Genomic DNA, 26,730 nt, shown 5'->3' on the forward strand with positions numbered 1-26,730 from the left:
CAGTTTGGCTGGGATGGTTTAGTTAGGGGTTGGTCCTGCTTCGGCCAGGGGGCTGGACTTGATGACCTCCTGAGATCTCTTCCAGCCCTATGATTCTATAATTTTATGATTAGCTAGGTATGACACATTTTCGGTGACAAAGGCATTCAGCTATACCAGTGTTTCTTAAAGTAAGGCAGTCGGAGGTATGCCGCAGACAACAAGAGAGTTCAAAATGGTCACCTTTAAAGGGGCAGGCAACCTTTTTTTTTTCCTCAACAAAAATCCTTGGTGATCCTCAAAAAAAAAAAATTATTGGTGTTCCTCAGTCTAAAAAAGTTTAAGAAACACTGAGCTATACCCAAGAAAGCTGGAGAAGTTCCTGTACCTGTACTGAAGCAGAAATATAATAAATATATGTGAAGAAAATAACAAACTGGAGAAAAATATCATTAAACCGACTTAACTTTATTGAGCCACTATATTCCCTTTTCAAAGCATTTACAGTAGTTTCTGTTTTCAACCTCATGGGATTTAGGTTGTTCTGGGCCAGGAAACAAGGTGCCGGAGCAAAATTTCATTTTAATTTTTGAGAAACTACTGAAGTTATTGAAAAAAATATTCAATATATTAGATGACTTCTAGACTTTAAGAGCCAATGTTTTGGGATTTGTCAAAGCAATGAAACAGGATAAGGGACAATGTAGACAGAACAAGCACATTTTTCTAAGTACTAGTTATTTGATTAATGCTCAGAAGAAAACTATTTTGAGCTCTCATTAGCGCTATTTCCATTTGTATCCATCAGCACAACCTCCAGCACCCAGCTGTAACCAGCAAACCACCATTCAGCTGTTGCCAACACCACTCACCAAGACCACAAGCAGCAGATGGGGAAAGAGGGTGATTTTCTGTCATGGGGTACAACAAGACTACAGGCTTTTGTCGACAGAGGCTTTGTTGACAGATACTGTCGAAAAAGAGTGCCTAGATTACAAAACGAGGATCGAAAAATCGGCCCACTTTGTCAACAAAGACGCTCAGTCAACAAAAGAAGGCACCCAGAAGTGCTTCTGGAAGGTCACAGGGGCAGCCTTAAGTTCCTGGAACTGCTGCTTGCTCTTTGCAGAGACGTGTGCTTAAAGGGAACCTCCCGGTCAGCCATTGCTCTGCTCCTGCTTCTGGCTTGCCTACCTCCTTGAGGGAAAGCAAAGCTGCTGCAGTTCTTGCTTTGGTTGCCCTGCTTCCTCGGACACCACAGCAGTTTATTTTCAGGTTTGTTTTTGTGCTTTGCACTGTATTTTTGGCCATGGAGCCTGAGCTGCCCCTAGGCAGGCGATGGCCCCCGCACCATGATGCTGGAAGCTTTGTTGCAGCTTCATGAGAGCATCATGACATTTGCGGCACAGCTGGATTCAGAGCCCAGCCTTGAGCCCGTCATTCAGGCTGCAGCTCTACTGCTCTTGCCCCCGAACGTATTCCTGGAGAGGTGAGTTTGGAGGCTGAACACCAGTTCAGACTGGTGGGACCGGCTCTTTATGCAACAGTGGGATGATGACCAGTGTCTCTGAAACTTTTGGATGCGGAAGTCCACCTTCCACGAGCTCTGCGCCTGGCTTGCCCTGCCCTGCAACGCCAGGACATCCGCTTGCGGCCCACCATCCCCCTGGAGAAGTGAGTCACTATTGCTTTATGGAAGCTAGCCACCCCCGACAGCTACCACTCCGTGGGACATCAGTGCAGCGTTTGGAGGTCTACTGTCTAGGCCATCTTGATGGAGGTAAGTCAATCTCATGAGAAAGTCTCGGGAGTAGGGGTAGGCAGCTAAGGCAGTCAGGACCAGGCACAGGGCATTGGGGATGCGATGGCAGAGGTAGAAGCACTCTCAGCCTCACCCTGCCATGGTGAGGGTGGGCTCTTCAGGTCCAGGAGGGAGGGGGAACACCTCTCATCAGCTGACCCAAGCCTTCTGTGTATTTCTATTTGTCCCTTTCTGCAGGTGGTGATGGCCATCAATTCAGAGCTGCTTCACAGGACTGTCCACATTGGAAACCTGGATGCCATTGTGGCTGGATTTGCAGCATTAGGATTTCCCAACTGCGGTGGAGCACTCGACAGGATGCACATACCCATCCGTTCACTACCCCACAGAGCAGCCCAGTATATTAATAGAAAGGGCTACTTTTCGATGGTGCTGCAGGCCCTAGTCAACCACCGGGGACAATTCACAGACATTTGTGTTGGATGGTCAGACTAGGCACGATACCTGCAGATTCCGGAACTCATTCTTGTACTGCAGGCTGCATCCTTTTTCCCAGACAAAAACCTGGCAGTGGGGGATGTGCAGATGCCTATATGCATTGTGGCCGACGCGGCCTACCCCCTTATGCCCTGGCTCATGAAGCCATTCACGGGACACCTGGATGCAAACAGGGAACTCTTTAACTCCCTCCTGAATCGTGCTCGCTACCAGGTGGAGCATGCCTTTGGCCATCTGAAGGGCACATTTAGATGCCTGCTCACTCGGATGCACATGAGGGAACGCAGCATCCCCAATGTGGTTGCTGCATGGTGTGTGCTGCACAACCTCGTAGAAAGGAAAGGAGAGGCCTTCCTCCTTGTGTGGCAGAGACGGGCTGACATGGATGGGAAGCACTTTGAGCAGCCCCAGACAGCTGCCATCCGGCAAGCCCACCAGTCAGGATTACAAATCCTAGAAGCACTGCAGGAGCAGTTCTCACAAGGAAGCCGATGATTGTCCCCAGGGCCTTCCAATTGTGGGATTGCCCCATGCCCTCAGTGATTTCCTCCCCAAAACCCCTCCTGGCTCCGCATTCACATTGCACACAATCACACTGAGAACAGAGACAGGTGTTGTTGTTGAAAAAAAATGTGTACAGTTTACTTCACTGTGGATTTGTTACAATACTATAAAACTCTGGTATTCTGAAAAATAAATTGTTTTTGTTAACAAAATAAAGTGCTTCCCTCAATGACTTTCACGGGGGAGTGGGGATGTCAACCTGGAAGAGGGAGGGAGGCCACCTAGGATGAGGAGCTCCTGCCACCTTGGCTGTGGAGACCAGATCGGAGATGGGTGCTCCTGCAGGCTGGGACAGTAGGGAGCTGGGCAGGAGGTGGGGCTGTAGCTGAGTCTGAGATGGCAGGGGCTGGAGGAGGGGGCAGGGCAGGCTGAGCAGGAGGAGCAGGAGAAGCAGGACCAGGCAGAGGACCAGGGAAGGCCATGACCTCCCAGATAGCAGCACAAATCTCAGTGCACTGCTGGACGAACTCGTCCAGCAAGTGCCTGCGCCACTCTGCCTCTGCCTCCATCCTGCGGTTCATTGTGTCCTGCATCCCTTGCAGGACTGAGATGTGCTGGCCCACCAGGTCCACAGATGTGTGCCAGTGGTGACAGCTTCCCTGCAGCCATCTGGGTGGTGGGGCAGGTGTGGCGCTCCCCTCCTGGTGAGCTGGTCCAGCTGTGGAGGACACAAGGGAAAGTCATCAGTCATGCATGCTCACACTTTCCCTGAGAGGGCATGCCCTCCTTCTCGGGAGTCAGTGCCTGTCCTCTAGGGGTTAGAGGATGCTTGTGTGCATCTCAGTAAGACATGGTGTGGCCTGGCCACCAGCCACGGCCTCCCTGGAGCCCAGGCCACCATCCTGCCCCCCCTCACGTACCCCCTCACCTTTGCCCTGACTTGCTCCAGTGTGCGGGGGTGGGTACCTTTTTTAGCTAGCCTTCTGCCATTCGGGCATAAATGTCCGCATTCCTCCTCCTGCTGGACTGCATAGCCTGGAGGGACTCCTCCTCATCCCAGAGCCCCAAAAGGGCTTTGATCTCGGGCCCAGACCAGGGGGGTGCCCGGTGTTTGGTATCTTTGGCTTCCTGCAGGGATGTGTCCCTGGAGGGGCCATGGAGTTTTTGGGGAGGGCTTGTTCCTGGGACATGTCTCCCGAGTGTCCCTACCAGGGAGAGCTGCACAATCAGGATCCTGGCAGGAGGAGGCTTGCTGTCAGAATGCTGGTCCTGGGTGCCTGTGGCTTTTAAAGATGGCTACAGGCAGGAACAATAGAGTTGAAAGTGGTAGCAGGAGGGTCCACCAGGGCTTCTTCCTGGAGGCCTTTATTGTCGACATAAACTCTTCCCCACGTTCACACTTATCTTTTGTCAACAGAACTCTGTCAACCAAGGCGTTATTCCTCATAGAATGAGGTTTACCACCATCAACAAAACTGCCGCGTTCTGTATACACAGGTATAGTTTTGTCGACAAAACCCTGTAGTCTAGACACACCCGTGGGTATGAGATGCATCTACAGTGGCTTGTGCTTGTGACATTCAGTCTTCTAATGTTCCTGTGTATTTCTGATGTCTTGGTATCTTTGTTTATCCATCCCCAGCATTTCCTACACCTCTTTTCTTTTCTTTTCTTTTCTTTTCTTTTCTTTGTTCTGTTACCTTACTTATTTTATACTTCATTAGTTCTTCACTATTCATTGTAATTTTGCCTTTTTATTGCCTGCTTCCTTTAATTGCATTTTTCATTCCTTATTCCACCATGGAAGTAAGTTTTTAGTAGTGCAGTACTTTAATATCCTAGGTATGGTGTCTGTTATTCATTTCTTTGTAACGTTATCATTTAAATTCTCTATGACATCACCTACATAACGAAAAATTCAGTACATTTTCTTGTAAATAGCTCCTGGTTAACTTTCTTGAAATTCCAGGTGGGTAATTTTCCATTACCATCCACCTTATTTTGTCCTTGAAAAGTAATAAGTGTAGGGAAATTATCACTCCCTATTCGTTCTTCCTTGTACATTTCCCACTTGTATTTGCTTGCTGCATCTGCTTTTGTAATTCCAGGTCTAAACAGGAAAAAGTATATCTGTTTCATTAAATCTAGCTGGGTTACCATCATTTGAAACTACTTGTTCTCATTAATAAACTTTTCTAAACATGCACATTTTTGCAGTTGTTTTATTTCCCCACAATTGATCATGACTATTTAGATCCCAGCATATGAGTGGGATATATATACATGGGTGAGGGATATTATAAATCCTCAAAGAATTATTACTCTTCTGCATTGAGATCTCAACAGCATTATTGTCTAGGCTTACTTCTTCATTCTCTATTACTATGTACTTTTACCTTTCCCTAATAAACTGCAAACACCACCTCCTCTTTCTAGATTTAAGTCTTTCCTAAAGGCAATATGTACCCTGTAATTGTAAAAGCAAGCTTTTCAACCAACCATTTTTCTTAGACACATATGACATTTGGCTTAGTTTCATTTCCAAGATTTTTTTTTTTAATTCTTGGCCATGAGCATCACACTGTGCTCATTCCAACAGAAGATTGAAATACCCCTACGCATCGTATTTCACAATTAACGTCATTCAAAAGATCATGAATAGGGTCCATTGACAAGTTGCTAATAGTTTATATTTTTTCACTTCCATTGCTATAATTTTCATTTTTCTGATTTTTCCCAGTTTCTGAGGTACAGTTTATCACTTCTATCATAAACACAATAAATCTTTTTTCGTTACTAGTTTATCACCTATTCCTTCCACAGTGTTTATCACTTTCTTCATAGAATGAGGCCATGTCTGTAGTCCCTGTTTTCCTGTGCTGATTATCTCTTATTTCTCCACCTGATGCTTTGAGAGTCTTCTGCATAAAATATTAACAATTTTTGTCTTTTGTATTTCTTTAGCTTGTCTTGTGCCTCTACACCTGCCTTATTCTGGAGTATGGTTACTATGTTTGACCTTTGTCCCTTGTGTACAATTTGTCTGTCCTTGTGAAATTCATCCTTCAATCAGTCCTCATTGCTACCTGGTTCTTGCATCCTAAGGGTAGGTCTACACTACAAAGCTATGTCTACACTGCAGGCTTCTTGTGCAAGAACTGTTTTGTGCAAGAGTTCTTGTGCAAAAAATCTTCCACAAGACCGCGTCCACACTGCCATGTGCTTTTGCACAAAAGATGTGCTTTTGTGCAAGAGCGTCCATGGCAGTGTGGACGCTCTCTTGAACAAGAAAGCTCTGATGGCCATTTTAGCCATAGGGCTTTTTGCGCAAGAAATTCATGTTGCCTGTCTACACTGCCTTCTTGTGGAAGAGCTCATGTGCAAGAGGACTTATTCCTCGTGGGGAGAGGAATAACTCTTCCAGAAGAAGTCCTGTTTTCTGACGCTGTACTGTAAATTTACTTGCGCAAGAATACACATGCAGTGTAGACACTCTGCAAGTTTTTGCACAAGAACAGCTGTTCTTGTGCAAAAAGCCTGCAGTGTAGTCGTAGCCCAAGAGTATTTCAAAATAAGTTATTTCGGAATAATAATTCCCAAAAAAACTATTTCAAAATAGCATGTCCACACTACAGGGAAGCTTTGAAATTAGTCTGAGGCAGGCTCCCCTAATATGGATGCACTACCCCTTTTAGAGCACTAGGAAGCACTGGAGAGTAATTACTTTGAATGGCCATAGGGAGAATCTATTTTGAAATAGCAGAAGTGGGGCATGCACACTACCACTATTTCAAAATAGCAATTTCAAAATAGGTGTTATTCCTTGTGAAATGAGAGCTCATTATTCCAGAATAAGAAGCCTGTTAGTTTGAAATTATTTCATTTTAATGAGCTTGTTGTGTGGCTGCTTACCTTGTTACTTTGAAATAACAATGTAGTGTAGATGTGCCCTAAGTGATTAAATGGCCCACTTAATCACTTAATCCCTTAGGGTAGGTCTACACAGCAGTGCTATTTTGGGACATCTGTTACCCCAAAATAGCATTCTGTGCATCTTAACAGCATACCTGTTATTTCTAAATACATTCAAAATAATGGGCTTCTTATTCTGGCTTCCTGTAAACCTCATTGCATGAAGATTAAGGAAGATGCCAGAATAGTAATTTATTTCAAAATTAGCGCTATGTAGACAGTACCAAATTTTGAAATAATCTATTTCCAAATAAGCTACACAATTTGCGTAGCTCAGATTGCAGAGCTTATTTTGAGGTATGCACTACTATGTAGCTGTACCCTTACAGGCCTGATGTGGGTTCATCACATGCAGGGTTATTAAACAGCTCTATCTTAGAAAGAAGAATGAAGGTCCATATTTACATATATCAGAAATTGTATTATCGTGACACCAAGAGAAGGAGATGGCAAGAAACAGAACAATTTGCATTTCAGCAAATACAAGTATGGGAGAAAGAGCATAGAACTTCTTTCACCACCAGACTTCATGTTGCATTCCTCACAGCTTGAATAAACTTCATTTTGAGGGCTAACCTCCAGAAGAACCCATTTCAAAGATTTATTGGTCTATAAAGACACAAGACCTGAACCTGAAGTAATACACAATTAAATCAACTGATTGTATACAATATTACTGTATTAGAAGAGTGCATAGAATGAAGTATTTTCTGGAGGTGATTGATATAGTGGAATGTCGGTAGCACTATATTAGGAAATATGGGTACTCAATGATATTATGTTTTAGAGTCCATGGCTAAAAAGGGAGAAACAAGCTCCCTCCCGGACAGGATGAGGAATGCAGGCATTTACTGTCTCCCACATATTTTTAAGCATGGTGGAATCAAAACAATGGAAGCTCCATTTGCATGCAGGAGGAAAGAACAGCATGAAGGAATCCTGCCTCTTGAGACAAAGCCACTGAACGCTGTAAGATATAAGCAGAGAGAGAGAAGCCATTTTTGGCATCCATTGCTAGATAGACTCAAGGGAACAGTGCTCTTCCAAATGAGGAAAAATGGGTTTTAAAAAAATGTTTGTTTTTAATCTTTTCCCCAGGGAAAAAGAATAAGCACAATGGAAAGTTCTATTTTAAAATTTTTATATCTATACACACATTTCTATACACACACTGCTACATGATTATATTACAGAAAGCAAAATAAGAGAAATGCTCCTTGCATTTACAGCAGATGGTGGTGAGGTTGGAGATAGCTTTTAGGTCCTATAGAAGCTCACTACACAGTTTTGGGCTAGTCCCCACAAAAACTGTATTGTTTATATTGGTGTTGGACTGTCTAACAACGCACCATGAAAGCTTCTTTCATGTTTTTAATAAAATCCTGGCTTTCTTTCCTGAAAAAGTAGATGGGATTGGTTATTTTACCATGCAAAAATATAAATAGAGGGTGGCAGAGGCAAAAGAAATGTTCACAATAATGACCTTAGGTCAACTTAGAAATGGAATTGCCATATACAAAAGTGTGTGTCAAGAACACCTCCCTTCAACCCCCACTCAAAGAAGTCAACTTTTAGGGCCAGTCTGTGGTTTGGGGAGGGCACAAAGAGCTTTTTTGACCTTGCAGACCCCACGGATTTGCTACTACTCTATTAAGTAGTAATGCACACACACACACAAACAGTTCTGGGAGGAGTCAGACCTATGGTCTCACTCACCCGCAGTACAGTAGCCAAGATGCACCAGGAGGAGCACATTACTTTCTTCTAAAGCAGTGTTTCCCAGTTGGTGCTCCGTAGAACCCCGGGGTTCCACAAAGCAAAAGTAAGGATTCTGCAAGAACGCGGCACTCCCCCACCCCCTCTTAAAGAGACAGAGTCTCTTTTGTACTTTTTTATTGTTGTTGTTCAACCAATTCCAGCGGGGCATTGTTTTTATTGCTTGATTAATTTGACCCTGGCATTCCTAAGGATTAAATTGGGAAACACTGTTTTAAGGGTACATCTAGACCACATTGCTTTCTTGGGATACCAGAAGTATCCTGAAATAGCAACGCTGCATCTTTAAAAGCATATGCTATTTCCCTGTGTAGACAGTGCCAAATTTCAAAATAAGCTCTTTCAATTTAGTCTCGGAATAAGCCACGCAATTTGCGTAGCGCAAATTGTATCGCTTATACTGACAGAAGGGTGCTGTCCAGACACACCCTAAGGGAAGGTACATCCATGCAGCAAAGTCTTTCTGGAGCTGTATTGGGGCCATGTAGCTCTATGCCACCCCCAATATGGGCTAGTGACTGTGAGGCTCAACGTTATTTTACAAATGGGCTGTGCTGAATTTGTCTCCCATTAGCACAACTTTGGACTAAACCTCTCTGCCCGGATATATTGCTGCTATTTTCTCTCTTCCAAAACCAGAGGCCAACTAAATCCATTTCCATCTCTGTCTTCTCATGCCCTGAATTATCTGCCTTCTCATTCCTTGCCCATTCCTCCACTCACCTTGTGTCACAGGCTATGGCATTGACAGGTCATCTCATTTTACACTGACTAGTAACCTAGATCCTTCAAAGAACAAACCGTATATCATACAACATTATCTTTTTCCATTATAAGTTATTACACAGGATTTAATCCTAACACCGGATTCATTACAAAAAGAGGGCAAAATCCAGCTTTTTTCCTAAGGGTTTATTATCAACAGAAAAAAACCTGGTGAGATTTGAAAACAAAAGCAAGGAAAGCTAACCCATTTTTAAAAAATGTTAAAGTAAAGCACCAGCACCCTCTATCAGAATTCTTTAAACACTGGCAATAGTACAGTGATTTATTCTGAATAGGAAATATGCCTTTAGTGGATACTTGTTGTGTATTGCAATCTTCATAAGTCTGTTTTAATTAGAGTGCTATTTCTTTTTTTAAAAACTGACATGCACCAGTGCTATGCAGAGCTCTGCTTTGCATAGATATTTTTCAGTGCTGTGCAGCAAGTTCCTATGCAGTACTACTCTGATAAAGCCTTGCAATAGGAGAAGTGATAATGAAGACAGCAGCTGTTACTAAATTACTAAAACAAGACAGACTTGTTGGCAAACACTAATGTTCTGGGTACCCTTTTTTTCCCCCCAAGTTTGACACTTCTGTAAACAGCCATTGTTTGGGCTCATTTAACGGAGTGGGGTGGTGCCAGGTGGTAGAGGACTTGTGGCTTTGCTGACAGCCAGCAGCTCCCTCACGCTGATCCCCATCCCAGGAATGTAATTAACAACCATTTTGCCACTCCACACCCTTTCTCATCTTCTTGAACATGAATTCCAGTGGCAGAATAACAGCCCTGAAAGCCACAGAACAGGAATCACAGTCAGCTGCAGAGCACATTTCTCCACATTGTCACACCAAGGTGCCGCAACTACCGTCTAGAGGAGAAAACTCCATGGCCATTTAGACCCTGGCCTCAAGGTTGAGACAGCTAGCCAATACCCAGTGGAGTCCAGTTCATTCATGTTACACATTTAATAGCTGACTGAAAGATGTTACTACCAATCTGGGCAGGGTCTGAACCACAGACCTAATGGTAAAAGGCTACATATGCATAGGGTCAGATCCTAAGCTGGAGAAAATTACTGTAACTCACTGCAGTTAAACTGACTTATACCAGCTGAGAATCTGGCCCTAACCTCGTAAATTATCAAGTCCCATCAAATTATTGGATGTGTTTTGTCATCCACAATGCCTGACTGAGAATTTTCCATACAGAATCAATCATTTATTTTGCTGACCATGACACTAAACAACCATCGAATACTAGAACTGGGAGGAACCTTAAGAGGTCATCAAGTCCAGTTCCCTGCCCTCACAGAAGGACCAAGCATCATCTAGGTCATCCCTGACAGATGTTTGTCTAAGCTGCTCTTAAAAATCTCCAGTGATGGAGATTCCACAACCTCCCCAAACAATTTATTCCAGTGCTTGACCAGCCTGACAGAAGGTATTTGCTGATGCCTCCCCTAAACCTCCCTCACTGCAATTTAAGCCCATTGTTTTTGTCCGATCATCAGAGGTTAAGTACAGTAATTTTTCTACCTCCTCCTGGTAACACTCTATTGGGTATTTGAAAGCTGATCTGTCCCTTTTCAGTCTTCTCTTTTTCATACTAAACAAACCCAATTATTTCAGTTTACCTTCATAGCTCACGTTTTCTAGATTTTTAATCATTTTTGTTGCTCTTCTCTGGACCTTCTCCAGTTTGTCCACATCTTTCCTTAAATGTGGTGCCTAGAACTTGACACAATATTCCATTTGAGGATAATTAGCGCAGAATAGAGTAGAAGAATGACTTCTTGTGTCTTCCTTATAACAGTCCTGTTAATGCATCCCAGAATCACGTCTGCTTTTTTGGCAACCACGTGAAGGAGCACAATGTAGCTGGGCACTGATCCACCAGAATTATATGCCTTTGCCAAGTTGTTCCTTTGGGTGTGCAAAAAGCATTTTGAACTCTGGTGCTTTTGCCTCCCTCTCTATACCCTACCCCACATGAGTGCTCTGAAATACAAGGGCGGAGTTTCAAGAGAGTGTGGGCATAGCAACCGTGCACACCGGGATGTGATTTGCTTTTTTTCCCCATGCCCCTAATGATAAGGGAGTGAAGGGAAAGTACTTGGATTCTGTGATTTACACCTCTGCCCCCTTTCTTCACCAGCCAGGAGTGAGAGGCATGCACAGAATCCCTTCACTCCCTTATCATCATGGAACCAAGAAGAATAGCAAAATGTGTCATGGTGTGCACGGCTGTCACCCCCCTGCTCTTGTTAATTTTATGGTGCAAAAAGTATACTAGGCACTGTAAAAATCAACACAGCCATAGCAAATGCTTAATGTGATGCCATGAACAAGGCTAGGAAACAGTAGCAAAGGAAAAGAACTGAGGAAGGAAAATGATTGCATCAAGGAGATCATATAATTACTCATTTTATGTTATATGTGCACATTGGTGCTATGTGGCTGAATGTGATTCATAGGTGATCTTCTAGTCCAACTTCCTGTATCACAGTGGTCATAGAATCTTACTCCTATAATAAGCCTAATATCTTACATTTGACTAAAGAACTTCCATAAAGACTCAAGGTAGGATCTATTTGTGCATCAGAAACGGAAAGTTGTTCCAGAGTGGAAGAGAGAAGGTGGATGAATGGAGCAGGCAAAATGAAGTGAGAGAGAAGGTCAACCATAGAAGCAAAGCTGAGTTGCTCAGAGCCTTGAAGTGAGAGCAACATGTAGGAGGAGAACATGGGGTCAGCGAATGGTTTCAAACTCATGGGTAATGTGTTCAGGCTGGCAAGCAATGAAGATCATTTTGGAGGCCACATTCTGGATGAACTGTACAGAGGGTTTGTGTGAGTGTCTTGTGGCTCATGGAGGATGAGGTTCCAGTAGTGAAGAGTTTCTTCTCTTTTTTTAACATCACCAGTATGTCATGCCAACCAGGAAAGGCAAGCTCAGCCCCTGCATTAGAAAGTCTGGGCTGGAGGTGAGGGGGATAGGTTATTTTGTGTGTGTTTGAGTTGCACAATGTGGAAAGAACATAACATAAGAACATAAGAACATAAGAACGGCCGTACTGGGTCAGACCAAAGGTCCATCTAGCCCAGTATCCTGTCTACCGACAGTGGCCAGCACCAGGTGCCCCAGAGAGGGTGGACCGAAGACAATGATCAAGCGATTTGTCTCCTGCCATCCCTCTCCAGCCTCTGACAAACAGAGGCCAAGGACACCATTTTATCCCCTGGCTAATAGCCTTTTATGGACCCAACCTCCATGAATTTATCCAGCTTCTCTTTAAACTCTATTATAGTCCTAGCCTTCACAGCCTCCTCTGGCAAGGAGTTCCACAGGTTGACTACACGCTGTGTGAAGAAGAACTTTCTTTTATTAGTTTTAAACCTGCTACCCATTAATTTCATTTGGTGTCCTCTAGTTCTTCTATTATGGGAACTAATAAATAACTTTTCTTTATCAGCCCTCTCCACACCACTCATGATTTTATAGATCTCTATCATATCCCCCCTCAGTCTCCTATTTTCTAAACTGAAAAGTCCCAGTCGCTTTAACCTCTCTTCATATGGGACCCGTTCCAAACCCCTAATCATTTTAGTTGCCCTTTTCTGAACCCTTTCCAAGGCCAAAATATCTTTTTTGAGGTGAGGAGACCACATCTGTTTGGTGAGATCTTCTTGGAGTCCCTCACAGTCTGCTTCTGTCTTGACTATCCTAAACAGTTTGGTATCATCTGCAAACTTTACTACCTCACTGCTTACCCCTTTCTCCAGATCATTTATGAATAAGTTGAAAAGGATTGGTCCCAGGACTGACCCTTGGGGTACACCACTAGTTACCCCTCTCCAATCTGAAAATTTACCATTTATTCCTACCCTTTGTTTCCTGTCTTTTAACCAGTTCTCAGTCCAAGAAAGGACCTTCCCTCTTATCCCATGGCCATGTAATTTACACAAGAGCCTTTGGTGAGAGACCTTGTCAAAGGCTCTCTGAAAATCCAAGTATACTATATCTACTGGATCCCCCTTGTGCGCATGTTTGTTAACCCCTTCAAAGAACTCTAACAGATTAGGAAGACAGGATTTCCCTTTACAGAAACCATGTTGACTTTTGTCCAACAAATTATGTTCTTCTACATGCTTCACAATTTTATTCTTTACTATTGTTTTGACTAATTTGCCCGGTACTGAAGTTAGACTTACCGGTCTGTAATTGCCAGGATCGCCTCTAGAGCCCTTTTTAAATATTGGTGTCACATTGGCTACCTTCCAGTCATTAAGTACGGAAGCCGATTTAAAGGATAGGTTACAAACCACAGATAATAGCGCCGCAATTTCCCATTTAAGTTCTTTTAGAACCCTTGGATGAATGCCATCCGGTCCCGGAGATTTGTTAACATTACGTTTTTCTATTTGTTCCAAAACCTCCTCTAATGACACTTCAATCCGGGACAGTTCCTCAGATTAATCACCCACAAAGGACGGTGCAGATTCAGGAATCTCCCCAACGTCCTCAGCCGTGAAGACTGAAGCAAAGAAATCATTTAGTTTCTCCGCAATGGCTTTATCGTCCTTGATTGCTCCTTTTATAGCTCGATCATCTAGGGGACCCACAGGTTTTATAGCAGGCTTCCTGCTTCTAATGTACTTAAAAATCATTTTGTTATTTCTTTTTGAGTTTTTGGCTAGCTGTTCCTCAAAATCTTTTTTTGCTTTTCTTATTACATGTTTACACTTGATTTGACAGTGTTTATGTTCCTTTCTATTTATCTCACTAGGATTGGACTTCCACTTCTTAAAAGATACCTTTTTGTCCCTCACTGCTTCTTTTACATGGTGGTTAAGCCACGGCGACTCTTTTTTAGGTCTCTTGCTATGTTTTTTAATTTGGGGTATACATTTAAGTTGGGCCTCTATTATGGTGTCTTTAAAAAGTTTCCATGCAGCTTTCAGGGATTTGGCTCTAGTCACTGTGCCTTTTAATTTCTGTTTAACTAACCTCCTCATTTTTGCATAATTCCCCTTTTTGAAATTAAATGCCAGGGTGCTGGACTGCTGAGGTGTTCTTCCGACCACAGGAATATTGAATGTTATTATATTATGGTCACTATTTCCAAGTGGTCCTGTAACGGTTATATCCTGGACCTGATCCTGCACTCCACTCAGGACTAAATCAAGAATTGCCTCTCCCCTTGTGGGTTCCTGCACTAGCTGCTCCAAGAAGCAGTCATTTAAGCCATTGAGAAATTTTATCTCAGCTTCTCTTCCTGAGGTGACATGTATCCAGTCAACATGGGGGTAATTAAAATCCCCCATTATTATAGAGTTCTTTATTTTGGTAGCCTCTCTAATCTCCTTCAGCATTTCTATGTCAGTATCGCTGTCCTGGTCAGGTGGTCGGTAATATAACCCTACTGCTAATTTCTTATTATTGAAGCATGGAATTTCTATCCATAGCGATTCTATGGAACATTTCATTTGATTCTACATTATCTTTCACATACAGTGCCACTCCATCACCCACCCAGCCTGCTCTATCCTTTCTATATATTTTATATCCCGGTACGATTGTGTCCCACAGATTTTCCTCATTCCACCAGGTTTCAGTGATGCCTATTATGTCTATCTCCTCATTTAATACGAGGTACTCTAGTTCACCCATCTTATTAGTCAGACTCCTAGCATTTGTGTACAAGCACTTTAAAAATTTGCCACTGGTTATTTGTCTGCCCTTCCCTGATGCATTGGATTCCTTTGTATGCAGTTGTTTGTCAGCTCTGGCCCATGGTTTGCCCTCTCCCCTCCTCTCTTTCCGACTACAGCTTAGAGAATCTCTATCAACGGATTCTCCTCTAAGAGAAGTCTCTCTCCGATTTACGTGCATCTCCACACCGATCGGCTTTCCCCCATCTCTTAGTTTAAAAACTGCTCTACGGCCTTATTAATGTTTAGTGCCAGCAGTCTGGTTCACCCTGGTTTAGGTGGAGCCCATCCTTCCTGTATAGGCTCCCCCTCTCCCAAAAGTGTCCCCAGTTCCTAATAAATCTAAACCCCTCTTCCCTACACCATCGTCTCATCCACGCATTGAGACTCTGAAGCTCTGCCTGCCTACCTGGCCCTGCGCGTGGAACTGGAAGCATTTCCGAGAACGCCACCGTAGAGGTCCTAGATTTCAGTCTCTTTCCTAGCAGCCTAAATTTGGCCTCCAGGACATCTCTCCTACCCTTCCCTATGTCATTGGTACCTACATGTACCACGACCACCGGCTCCTCCCCAGCACTACACATAAGTCTATCTAGATGCCTCGAGAGATCCGCAACCTTTGCACCAGGCAGGCAAGTGACCATACGGTTCTCCCGGTCATCACAAACCCAACTATCTATATTTCTAATGATCGAATCACCCACTACTAACACCTGCCTCTTCCTAACTGGCATTCCCTCCCCATCAGAGGTATCCTCAGTGCGAGAGGATACCGCAACATCCTCAGGGAGGAGGGTCCAACTACAGGATGGTTTCCCTCTGCTCCCATTGAATGCTCTGTTCCCTTGAGACTTTCATCCTCCTTAAGAACACTGGGGCTCTCAGACTGGAGGTGGGACAGTACTACAGTGACCCGGAAAGTCTCATCAACATAGCTCTCTACCTCCCTTAGCTCCTTCAGTTCAGCCACCCTGTCCTCCAAAGCCCGAACTCGGTCTCTGAGGGTCAGGAGCTCCTTGCAACGGGTGCACACATATGCCACCCACCCGAAGGGCAGGTAATCATACATGTTACACTCGACACAATAAACAGGATAGCCCCCACTCTGCTGCTGGGCTTCTGTCTCCATGTTTGTAATGAATAAGTTTAAGTATAAACTGGGATTCTTTTTAAACTTCTGGAGTATAGATTATTCTAAGAGTTAGGTTTTAAAGAAGGACAGAAGTCACTAGTGCCCTCTAAACTCCCCCTCTAAACTCTCCTGTTAGCTGTTCCTGGTCGCGCTCTCCCTGGTCGCTGAGTCACAGGCTTATATAGCTCTGGTAGCCCCTCCCCCTGACTGAGGCTCAGCCAATTAACAGAGGCTTCTAGATTTCAAACCTTTTAGAAGCTCCTTCAAACAAACAAACCAAACAAACAGACAAACACAAGCTCAGCACACTGCAAATAACTCCCACACACACAAACACACACTGCAGACAGCCACTTACCACAAGGGTCCCGTTTTTACTCCTCTTTTACCTGGAAAACTCCCTCTCCAAACTCTCCTGTTAGCTGTTCCTGGTCGCTGAGTCACAGGTTTATATAGCTCTGGTAGCCCCTCCCCCTGACTGAGGCTCAGCCAATTAACAGAGGCTTCTAGATTTCAAACCTTTTAGAAGCTCCTTCAAACAAACAAACAAACCAAACAGACAAACACAAGCTCAGCACACTGCAAATAACTCCCCCACACACAAACACACACTCCAGACAGCCACTTACCACAAGGGTCCCATTTTTACTCCTCTTTTATCTGGAGAACTCCCTCTCCAAACTCCCCTGTTAGCTGTTCCTGGTCACGCTCGATGACCTAAAATGACCTAAGCTGACTTTTGAATAACAAATAAACTAATTAAAAGGCATCGTAAATGGGAATTTTGACATTCATGGCACCTGCAAGAAAAGAAGTGAAATTCAATAAATGTATAGATACTTGGGCACTAATAATCCAAGCCGATTGGATTTAAAAATGTAAATTGGGCAAGTAATTCATACATAACCCTGATCACTTTCTGTAACAGCTCCATTTAACCTCTCCTTCTCCAACCATCCACAGATCAGCCTACTCAACGACACATTCTATGCCTCTTTTCCAGCAGTATTATTCTTGATATCACATGGACCATATTGTCTAGTCACAGCCCAGGCCAGAACCACTCCAGTAGAGGAATTTGAAATTGCCCACGCATGTAATTACCTGATGAACTCACTCGAGCCTTTAGAGAACGTAGCATGTTTATAAATAATCACTCTTCTACCTTAATTGGCCCCCCTTCAGTGCTTCTAGGGGCCTGTTCAGCTTTAGGTTGCCAGGAGGTGAGGCTAGAATATGATCCATTGAGCACGCTGGCTCCTGAAGTTTTTACACGTAGCACAACACATGGCACAAAATATACAAATAAATCTTGTATATTTATATTGACATTCCCTTGTAAACTCATTTTAAGACACCGTTTTCATCAACATATCTTCTTCCTCATCAGCAGACTGGCTTAATGCACATTGCTAAATGCAAAGCGTACAGTGTGCAGTACTGCAAGGATGTACACAATATGTGGTTTGGTAGATAGAGCAGCAATATGGAAGTCAATAAGATTACAAGTTCCATTCCTGGCTCTGCTGCTGATTCACTCTGTGAACTTAGGTCAGTCACTTGAGCTGTCTGCCCCTCAGTTTACTCACCTATAAAATGAAGAAGAAGAAGGTATTAAGTTACTACTTCACAATGGAGATATGATGCTTTATTATGGCACCAGATAAGCAGGGCCCCAGTCCTGCATGGGCCCTAACCATAATTCCTGCTAAGGTGCATGCCTGTGTGGCTGTGCACAAAAAATTCTTCCCCCACCCACCTCCTCTGGAGAGCTGCGCGGCAGGCAGCTGTTCCAGGAATGGGACATTCCGCATGGTCGGGGGTGGGTGGGGTCTGCTCTGGCGGCTGGGAATGGGACATGCTGTATGGCAGGGGAGGGGGAAGTTCTGCCCCAGCAGCTGGAAATGTGTGTGTGTTAATAAATTGGGTGCCACGGTGGCACATATCCAAACCAGCACACATGACTTCAATATTAGGGCACAAGCAAAAGCTCAGTCAGCTCATGGTTGGAAAATCTTAGAGGGAACACTGGCCCTGAACCTTGTGGTTGACTCAAACTCCATCGACTTCACTGGGACTCTGTTCAGATGCACATCTGCCTACAACAAACCAGCTTCTGTGGAAAGAAAGGATAGATGGGTAGACAGAAGTAGTACATGTCTGTTAAATACACCGAGTTCCCGCAGTACACGGTATTATTGCTTTAGCAGATCTTGAAAGAAGAGAATAACTTTTCTGAAGCTGAAGTGAGTCTGGCCCACGAAAGCTCATCACCTAATAAACCATCTTATTAATCTTTAAAGTGATGCATAGTCCTGTTCCTTTTTTTTTCTGAAGCTGTTCTGGTGGCTGAGTGAGCAACAAACATTTTACCGCTACCCATAAAACACTCCTTTATCTTTAAAAATAGAAACAAGGAAATTAAACATTGAAAAAACTGCCTTATGTTATTATAAAACAGAGGAAACTGTTCGAATCCAGGACATTCACAGGACTGGAATACCAGGCTTCCTCAAACTCCGTTAGTCCAGTTTTTGGAAGTAGTCTTTGAACAGAGGAGTCCAGATGAAATACCTTGGGGGGAGGAGGATTTCAGTGTTATCTCTGAATTCCTTGACTTGCGTTATTCATCGCAATAAAGCTACTTAAACAGCCCTCACATATGGGCTTTACAAACAGAGCTGGCTCCTCATTTGTTCCATAGCAGATTTCAAAATACTTAGCTCAATCAACAAGTTGTTTAATGGGTTGGGACTTAGTTACCTTAGAGAGCAATGTTGTTTCCCAAGCTAGCTAAGTTCCACAGGACAAAACAACCGAACAAACGGGGTTCCGGGGCAGAGGCGTTTTGGAGCTGAGCCCCCAGCTGAGAAGTTGTGAATCAGCGGAAATCAAAAGGAGACCGAATTTAATGAGTGCAACAAACACATTTTCAATAGCACCTTCCCCTGAAATAATGCTCTTAAATAACAAACATGAAGCCCCAGTAGAACCAGAGGAGAAAACACTTTTTATTCTGGCTTTTATGCCCCTTAATTTCATCCAGTGCTCTTGCATGAAGATGATAGGAGCTATTAAATGCAGCTGATGCTTTTTTTCTCTGGATTAGGCTGTTAGCACATCTGGCCCATGCTCCAATCCCTTAAGTGGCTCCCAGTCCTCATCAGTCACCCAGTGTAAGGCCTGGGTCCTAATCTTCAAAGCAATTAATGGATCAAGCCCTGGCTATGCTGAAGACTGAATTTAAATCTATGAGCTGCCAACGTATTTGCAATTCTCTGGGCCAATGAAGATCACAAAGCCGAAGGTGCAGTTCTCAAGAGCTGTGTACCAAGCGTAGTTAGCGGAAGGAATTTGGCTGTGGAAAGAATTCTCATAAGTGAATCCAGTATATGATTGTCCTTAGAAAGCACTGAAAAACTTTCCTCTTTAACAAAGCCAAACAAACAAGATCAACCTCCAACAGCAAAGATTGTTACCCATTCAAGAAGACAATCCAGAAATTCCATCAAGCCCAGTAGAGATTTTTTTTTATTGCTCATGGACTTCATGCGGAAGGTGCTCAGATGTCATGGTGATGCACAGTAGCGTGAAACCTGAAGACTGACCGTTCTGTATTGTGTCATGTGGTGTCTATGCTGTGAATGGTGAATGCATCTACAATTAACTGTGGGTGAAAAATTGTATCAAGACTGGATGTTTTTCTACAAAGATATGCTCTAGAAATGATTGTGGGGGAAGTTCCAGGTGACATGCAGGAGAACGTACTAGGTAATTATAATGGTCCTTTCTGGCCTTAGAATCTACCAAAAGCTGGGGTGCAGCTCTTTTAAAAATTGATGGCTCTTTGAACAGCACCAAGCACGCTGTCAGCATTCAATGAATTACCATAACAGTGTGTGGCTAAATCCCAGTACTTACACTGAAAAAGTGCTTGCCCATCATAAATGCATTGTGGCTCCTGTAGTTTTTACATATAGCACGGCAGTTGGATTCTTGCATACATAGATCTCTATATAGGCACTGAAAGTCCCCTCCAAGCTTATTTTAAAACACCATTTTCCATCTGGGGATCATTTTCATCAACATGTCTTCTTCCTTCATAATCCCATTTAAAAGAATTGGGAATGAACAAGAAATTTGTTTAATCATCTTCTGTGAGATCAGCTGAATTCTAATGCTGTTTGATTACAGCTAGTCACAGAAATGTCAAGTGCATTTCCATTTAAAGTGCTTGCTTAAACAGCCGTGCAAATGGGGAACACCCGGAAATCAGCATATATCATGAGAGATTTGAGCTTCCTTATGGCACATACTTGTTTTAATCTACTCTCTTGCTTTTTAAAATAATGCATTTTCACAGCACATCATGTCTCTAAATGAGTATGATATATCACCGCTGCAGATCGACTCATGAGCCCCATTAATAAAGGCAGGGGATTCTCAGCAGCTTTTCTCCCTGGGAAAGTATTATCTTACTGTTGGCCTTTGTAATGAATATGATGGTCTTCTGGTTGAACCACCCCACAGCTTCTACTCCCCCTGTCAATTTTGACTGGAGGTTTTCATTGCATAGGCAGTGGCACCACATTGGCAAATAAATAATGCACCATTCTTTCCTCTTCCTTTCAACTAGAGTAAAAGTGTTTGCACTGACATGAGTTTCCACTGGTATATGTGAGCCACTCCTTATGAAATGCAAGTTTCCTAATCTTCCATCCCAGTCTGTCATCCAGGGTTTTTTGTATTGTACAATATATTATGGGGCTTTATTTAAAAAAATGGTCTCCAATTTTGTGCCTGTAGTTTTGTAGGCTTATTGGTGGGGCAAAAAACTAAGTGGTTGAAAATTTTCCAGCAAAACTCTTGCAACAGAAACGATAATTGTAGTGTGTAGAATAATCTAAAATATTCATGTAAAGTGCCTGATTTCAGAAAAATGCACTCCAGCGCCGAAAAAATGTTTGATTTTCATTTTTTTAAAATGAAAACTCACAATTTTCTGCTTGAAAAGATTCATGCAAATAAAAAAAGAAGGTTGGAATTTTCTGGGGGCAAGAGAGGATCATTTTCTGAATAGATCTGGAAATGACAGACAATAGACCTCATCAGGGCAGAGGTTTCCAAAAAGACCCTAAGGGAGTCAGGCACACAAGTCAATGAGCATCTGTCACAGATCTTGTAGAGCAGGGGTGGGCAATAATTTTTGACGGGAGAGGAAAATTTTGGAAAGTGGTCAAGGGCCACACTCTTCCATGATATGGAAGGGATCTGGGACGGAGGTTGGGTGCAGAAGGGAGCTTGGGACAAGGGACTGGGCTGCAGGAGGGAGAATGGAGTCTGGAAGGGAGTTGGGATGAAGCAGGCGGTTGTGACCTAGGGCAGGGGACTGGAGTGCAGGGGTTGGGGATGTGACCTAGAGTAGGAGGGGATTGTGATCTCGGGCATGAGATTGGGGTGCCAGATCTGGGAGGGGGTATGGGTGTAAGAGGCAGACAGAGGGTTTGGGTATGATGAGTGGGGGGGCAGGAAAGGGCTGGGGAGCCAGAAGCAGGCTGTGGCCAAGAGCCTTACTTACCAGCTGCCAAACTAGTGATGATTTCTAACAATTTCTCTTAGTGAATTAGGCTTAACTGGAGGGTATTGTTTTATTTTTGTTTAGTAACTTACTTTGATCTGTCTGTCATTTTTTATAATTAATAAAAACACTTTTGTTCATTATCAAACCAGTGTAAATAATTGTTACTGAGGAAGGCAACAGCTGTGCATATCTCTCTTTCATTGATAAAAAGAGCAAATTATGAATTTTCTCTGAGTAAAACTTTAAAACTTTTATATGGAGTAAGGAGGATTGGGGTGGGGTTGGTCCCTTCTCAGGGCTGTGCTCCTGGGTATTGTCAAGTCCCTGTAGTTGAGCCCTATCAGAACTGTTATCAGTGTCTGTTTACTCTGCTTGCGGGAGGAGTGGGGGGAGGCTGTTACCCTGACTCTGTGCCTTTGCTGGAGGAGACCAGAGCATCTAGCTTAGTGGGACAGGGCAGTGGGGCAAACCAGCTCAGTGATATGATCAGCCTATGTAGTGACAGTCTCAAGGGGATCTCTGTGATCCAACCCATCACAGGCAGCACTGTGTCAAAGGGATGGCTTCTCCTGTTAATATAGCTACCATCTTTCAAGAAGCGGCTTACATGCCCCAATGGGAGAAGTTCTCCCCTCAGCAAAGGGAACATCTTTGCTTTGTGTTACAGCAGCGCAGCTATGAGACTATAAGTGTGGATAAGCCCTCTGAGTCTCTGTTTCTGGAATCTCATGAAAACAAGCTCCCAGGTGAGACTCGCAGTACTTCTTAATGTAAAGTACCTTGAAAATATTGCAGGAGTGACATCTCTAGTGATGGTACTTCCACTTCCTCTTCTGGTCAAATGGGGAAGTACAGAGACATGACATTTAAAAGCAACAAGTCCTTTAACTTTTATCAAACTTTTTTGAATCCCCAAAGAATTTACTGGGCTTGAATTTTGAGCAGACATTCAGCCCAGTCCTTGTTTGTCCAGCTTTAACAGTAGCTACTGCACATCTCTCTTTCACTAATAAAGAGAATAAATTTTAAAAGCTTTCTCTGTGTACAGGGCCGACTTTAAGAAGCGTGGGGCCCGATTCCGGGGGCGAGGCCCCGCATGCGTCTTGGGGGGAGCACTGCACATGTGTCGTGCACCCGGGATGGCACTGCACATGTGTTGTGCACCCGGGACGGCACTGCTTATGCGTCACACGCCCGGGACAGCACTGCGCATGCGTCACATGCCCGGGAGCGGGGCCCCCTTAGGCGCGGGGCCCCATTCCGGGGAATCAGCCAAATTGGCCTAAAGCCAGCCCTGTCTGTGTAAAACTTTTATATAGAGTAAGAAGGATTTGGGGAGTTGGTCACTTCTGAGGGTTGTGCTCCTGATATCATAGCTCCCTAAGCTAGAACTTGCAAGACAATTCACCAATGATCAATCTTCCCAATAAAAGAAGAACAAGAGAGAAAAAAGTGCTGTTTAGAGATTACACCCTAGCTTATTTTTAGTTATTTCACTATAATGGCCTCTACATAGCTTACCGCTTTTAAGACCCTTTTGGGGTCATGAAGCATTTATAATAGCCTCAGTCATAACAAAAGCAGCTATTTTGATTACTGCTGAGCTGTATGAGAAGGAAGATCGTGTGCAGCTGACACTTTGGGTACTTCTACACAGCACAGCTATTTCGGGATAGTATTAACAAACCGTCCATTATTTCAAAATATTTTTCAACATAACAGGCATGCTATTTCAGCATCCCTGTAGTCCTCGTTCCATGAGGGATGTCTCGAAATAGTGTATTTTGAAATTTGGCACTGGGTAGACAAATTTCGAAATTCAAAATAGAATTGAAATAAAATACGCAATTTGCGTAGTGAAAATTGTGTATCTGATTTTGAGTTTAGGGTGCTGTGTAGAAATGCTCTTTGAGAGCTGTGAAGAAAGCCCTTCATAAACAAGAGAGCACAAGCTGAGGACAGAAAACAGGCAGGCACTAGTGAACAGGAGGTGAAACATCCTCAAAGGTGCTAGAAGTATGAGTGTGAGGAGTGCTGCAGGACCTCCTGGCCTGAAGTGATTTCCATTACATACAAGGTTTCAAGTTGGGTTCAAGAGCTCTAGGCACCCCTACTAAAAAAATTGCTCCAGCTCCCAAGAACATCCTGAACATCCTTGCTCTGTGTGTAGTCATCATAAAGGAGCAGACAATGTCTAGAGCATTAATTCAGCACCAGCCACCTGGACTGAGAATTGATTACAAAACAAGGCCAGTGTTGAGGAGGAAAAATATGACATGTTTCCACAGCTAACATTCATGTTCTGCTTGAGAGTCTTTGGAAAGAGTGTGGGTAGGGGATCTAGAGTCACATGGAGCATGAGGTGGGGCACACTGGGGGCTATTTAAAGGGCTTGGGTCTCCAGCTACCACCACTGCCACAGTAACTGTGGAGGCATCTGGGAGCCTCAGGCCCCTTTAAATCACTAGGCCCTGAGATAACTCTTCCTCCTTTCCCTCCCACCCCCTGTTGGTGGGCCAGGCTGTTAACAGGATCTGTGTTATTCTGCTGGGCAAAACACAATATCCCAGAAACTTGGAGGGTATATTACACTGAGGAAAGGCTAATCAGAAAAATAGATAACTTGCTATTGTACTTCAGTATTGCCTTCAGTTTTGAGGGGAGAGTCTCATTTAGGGGAAAAATGGATCCCCAAAGTTTGTGGGGGTTCAGCTTTGGTTTAGGTCCATTTCTAATTCTAAGTAAAATCCCACAATGTCTCAGGGGACCAGGAAGAAAAACAGAAATGTTGATGATTAAACCAAGATCTTTTACATGACTTCATTATATTGAACAGCAGTGTGGACTCTAACTGTGATGACTTTCAGAAATTCTCAATGTCTCACTGGACTCCGTCATGTATCACACAGTAACTCAGAAAGGAACCCAGCTGTCCCCAGTCTATTCTGTATTTGCTTCATAAATCACTGTGCATTCTTTGTCCTTGTTGTGGAAGGCAAATAGGTTTAAATCCTAATTTAACCTTTCACTTTAGTCCCCCGCCCTTAATGACAGAGAGATTTTAACTGCTGCAGATCAGTGCATGAGCCACAGGTGGTGGTCAGATTTAGTTTCCCCAGGAGCCAAAGCTATTTTAATCACTACCAGCACAGAGAGAGACTTGCCGCCTGACTAGATTAAGATCTAGAAAGCAGCATTGTCTAAGTGACGTATTGATTCTGAAGTCATCAACGACATTTCATACCCGAAAGTCTCAGTCATTAGCCAAACTCCAGAATGTTGGCACCAACCCTGAAATTTATCTCTAATTTTAATTGAATATCGAGTACCAAAAAAAAAAAAGCAAAAAAGTAGGAAAAAATGAACTCTGTACGAGATGATGGATTGTTTAATAAGTAATGCAGCTGCATAAAAAATGATATGTGTTGAATAATGCTCCACTTTAACTTCCCGGTAAAACCCTTTTTGTGAAATTGGGATAAAATAGAGTAACTCAGTGATACAGCACACGGTTAAAATGTCACTTTGTTCACTGGAAGGCTGAAGTATAGGTAACAACTGTTCTTCCATGTTAAGTTACTGCTGAGAATTGATCAAACAGGATGGATGAATGTGGCCTTTTTTTTAAACAGTGTTCTTTGCTTCATTTTATCTTTAGCTCCCTAGGGACCTGCTATTATTGCATGTTCCTGGCAGGAACAGAGGGGAAATACTGGTTTGGATTTTATCACAAGTACCCCAAAGGGGAAATGAATGTTCAGTCTAACTTTTCCATGCTTATGAATGTGGAATCTGTCTGAAAGGCTACCTCTGTATGAAGAACACCTGCCTGGAAGGAGAAAGAGAAAGCAAGACCCCCCCTGTCATGTGACTGGCTCCTGTCTGTTTGTAATATAAAGAACAGTAATAGGAGCCATCTGTCTTCCACAAAGCCCTCTCACTCAGAACATTTTTACTGTAAGCCCCCAAACTGACAACCAACTGGGTGTTTTCCTCAGGCCATTTTTAGATGAAGAGAGGAAAAGTGCTGGATTAAAGATGTATTTTCTAGGACTCCTGCTGAATGGTTTTAAGAAGCTGGCCGATACATTTAACCCATTACTCAGTAGACACAACTTAAAAAACAACAAATGGTTCTGCAGCACCTTAGAGACTAACAAAAATGAAAGTGGTATCATGAGCTTTTGTGGACCCACTTTTTCAGATGCATAGAGCAAAGAGTCCAGAGGTAAAAATGAATAGAGAGGATATAGCAAGGGAAAGAGAAGAAAAAGACAAAAACATCTTGTCAATAAGGCTACGTCTAGACTGCAGGCTTCTTTCGGAAGAAGCTTTTCCAGAAGAGATCTTCCGAAAAAATTCCTTCCGAAAGAGGGCGTCCACACTGCCAAAGCGTATCACAAAAGTGATCTGCTATTTCAAAAGATAGTGTCCATACTGAATGGGCGCATTTAAACTGTGATTACTATGGACAGTGTGGCCATCAGGACACTTGTGCTTTTTCCTCTTTCCTCTTGTTCTGAAATAACTGTCTCTTCTCCGTTCACATGTGCCTTTTTCCGAAAGAGCTCTTTTGGGAAAAGGCTTTGTCCTCATAGAAAGAGTATAACCAATGCCAGAAAAAACACTCTATTCTTTCAATTTTCTTTCGAAAGAAAGCGATTGCAATGTGGACACAATTGAAGTTTTTCGGAAAAACAATCGTTTTGCCGAAAAAAACTGTGTAATGTAGACATACCCTAAGAGTGTCCATGCTAAATGAGGCTAATAGAGTGGGCTGTACGTGCCTGATACTTACCTTTGATGTCATTAGAGTGTTGAATAATTGTGGCCCATCCATAGAATCATAGAACACAAGAACTGGAAGGGACCTCAAGAGGTCATCAAGTCCAGTCCCCTGCCCTCATGGCAGGACTCCATACTATCTACACCATCCCTGATGGATGTCTAACCTGCTCTTAAACATCTCCAGTGATGGAGATTCTACAATCTCCCTAGTCAATTTATTCCTGTGTTTAACCACCCTGGGTATGTCTACACTACCCTC

The 26,730-nt window shown here is 43.4% G+C and overlaps 1 long non-coding RNA gene across 2 annotated transcripts; it reads right to left on the minus strand.

Moving 5' to 3' along the window:
- Window positions 1–2,475: 2,475 nt before the first annotated feature.
- Window positions 2,476–25,815, minus strand: LOC142829541 (uncharacterized). Of its 2 annotated transcripts, none has more exons than XR_012904035.1 (3): window positions 16,732–25,815; window positions 3,672–4,853; window positions 2,476–3,461 (listed from the first exon to the last, which is right to left on the minus strand). It is a non-coding gene; the product is annotated as an uncharacterized LOC142829541 (long non-coding RNA). The 2 variants fall into 2 exon arrangements; XR_012904036.1 differs by having other exon boundaries at window positions 2,477–3,461; window positions 3,710–4,853.
- Window positions 25,816–26,730: the final 915 nt, after the last annotated feature.

The sequence above is a fragment of the Pelodiscus sinensis genome, chromosome 5, assembly GCF_049634645.1.
Source record: "Pelodiscus sinensis isolate JC-2024 chromosome 5, ASM4963464v1, whole genome shotgun sequence".
Taxonomy (NCBI): domain Eukaryota; kingdom Metazoa; phylum Chordata; order Testudines; family Trionychidae; genus Pelodiscus; species Pelodiscus sinensis.